Source organism: Populus nigra, chromosome 2 (assembly GCF_951802175.1).
Source record: "Populus nigra chromosome 2, ddPopNigr1.1, whole genome shotgun sequence".
Taxonomy (NCBI): domain Eukaryota; kingdom Viridiplantae; phylum Streptophyta; class Magnoliopsida; order Malpighiales; family Salicaceae; genus Populus; species Populus nigra.
This window is the reverse complement of record NC_084853.1, coordinates 12,958,232-12,960,731: the sequence shown is the minus strand read 5'-3', so window position 1 is coordinate 12,960,731 and position 2,500 is coordinate 12,958,232.

Below are 2,500 nucleotides of genomic sequence, written 5' to 3'. Positions count from 1 at the left end.
GCAGCAGTGTCTGCCGATTCGGCAGCGTTGGCTTGTTGGCGCGGGGGGCCGATGCGAGTGGGGACTTGGGCAGCGGGCAGTGAAAGCAAGAGTTTCCCCGATGCTGCCGGGAAAAACGCTCCCCGGGATGGCCGGGTGAGATGACCCGGCGGCCCGCGACGGGTCATTCAATTCCATGCCCCGTCAACATAACTCCCGATGTACTGTTTGCTTTTTCGGAAGAAGAGATCCATCCCCCCATCCTCGGCCAGCCAAAAACGCTCCAATTAATGGCCGGGTGAGATGACCCGGCGGCCCGCGACGCGTCATTCAAATCACTGCCCTATCGGCTACAACTGCTGATGGGTGGGATTAGAGGCCTGCCATGGTGGTGAGGGGCGGCGAGGACCGTGAAAGCTAGAGTTTTTCAGAGGCTGCCGGGAAAAAGGCCCCTCGGGTGGCGGGGTGCGAGGACCAGGCGCGTCATTCAATTCTCTTCCCTATCAACTTGGCTCCCGTTGGCGGGATTGGAGGCCTACTGTTTGTTACAGGGCTAAAATCGTCAGGGGAAGAGCTGACGAAACAATGCTGGTTTGGATGCAGGGGGTAGTGTTGGAATCGGCAGCGCGGACAAAATCGGCAAAGTCGACAAAAAAGACTGTTGGTCTGGACATCGGGGCAGCGGCAGCCATGCCGACAGGGGGGGAAATCGGCAGCGCAGATTTGTGCAGCTGCAGGTTCGTCGGGGAAATCGGCAGCGCAGATTTTTCGATGAACATGGGCTGGAAGATGGACTGTCCAGGCCAGGCAGGGAAATTCGTCAAGGGGACACGCTGACGAAAGTAGGCTCGTCGGTGAAAATCGGCAGCGCAGATTTTTCGACGAACAGGGGCTGGATGCTGGACCGGCCGGGCCAGGCAGGAAAATTCGTCAGGGGGGCACGCTGACGAAAAGAGGGGCTGCCGCGTGGAAAATCGGCAGCGCAGATTTTTCGACGAACATTCGTCAGGGGGGCACGCTGACGAAAAGAGGGGCTGCCGCGTGGAAAATCGGCAGCGCAGATTTTTCGACGAACAGGGGCTGGATGCTGGACCGGCCGGGCCAGGCAGGAAAATTCGTCAGGGGGGCACGCTGACGAAAAGAGGGGCTGCCGCGTGGAAAATCGGCAGCGCAGATTTTTCGACGAACATTCGTCAGGGGGGCACGCTGAGGAAAACAGGGGCTGCCGCGTGGAAAATCGGCAGCGCAGATTTTTCGACGAACATTCGTCAGGGGGGCACGCTGAGGAAAACAGGGGCTGCCGCGTGGAAAATCGGCAGCGCAGATTTTTCGACGAACAGGGGCTGGATGCTGGACCGGCCGGGCCAGGCAGGAAAATTCGTCAGGGGGGCACGCTGACGAAAAGAGGGGCTGCCGCGTGGAAAATCGGCAGCGCAGATTTTTCGACGAACAGGGGCTGGATGCTGGACCGGCCGGGCCAGGCAGGAAAATTCGTCAGGGGGGCACGCTGACGAAAAGAGGGGCTGCCGCGTGGAAAATCGGCAGCGCAGATTTTTCGACGAACAGGGGCTGGACTGGCCGGGCCAGGCAGGAAAATTCGTCAGGGGGGCACGCTGACGAAAACAGGGGCTGCCGCGTGGAAAATCGGCAGCGCAGATTTTTCGACGAACAGGGGCTGGACTGGCCGGGCCAGGCAGGAAAATTCGTCAGGGGGGCACGCTGACGAAAGTAGGCTCGTCGTGGAAAATCAGCAGCGCAGATTTTTCGACGAACAGGGGCTGGACGCTGGACTGGGCCAGGCAGGAAAATTCGTCAGGGGGGCACGCTGACGAAAACAGGGGCTGCCGCGTGGAATGGCAGCCTACACGCAGATGCGAATTCGGCAGCGCACGATGGCTTGAGCAGGTCATGGGTTCGACTTGGCGCGATCTGAAACCTGGACGAGGGACTGTCGACGCTGGACGAGCCAGCGCGGTGGCCTGTCGTGCCCCGTTCAGGGGGGGCCTGCCGCGGAGACAGCCCTCGCGGGCTCGACAGCGCAGGCCAGCGTCCCCGACGTCGCTGGCCGCGGCAGGCGAGCTGCCGGGGTTCCCGCATTCCTACAAGAAAACGTCGTGCTTTCCACATGAAACCAATCCAGTAAAATCAGCCATATTTTTATGAGGCTGCCCACTGAATTTGGGGTCATTCCGGGCCGGTTCCTAGTTTTGCGGATTTACTCGATTTCTAATGGTAGGAAAATTAAAACAAATACTTCCCGACCTCGAAAAATTCTGGGAAAATTAATGAAGGTGGATTGGATTTTTGCCAACCTCTCTGCAAAATTTCAGCTCAAAATACCAAGAAATGAATTTTTTAGAGGGGGGGTGACAGCTGGGACCTAGTAGTGTCTCCCCCTGCCAGAGCTGCAATGACACTTATTGCTCTTTAGGGAGCCACCAGGCCGGCGCCCCTCAAAGACCACACGCGCGCGCGCGCCCGCCCGCGCTGGGCGCTGGGGCGCTGGGGCCTGAGGGCCTGG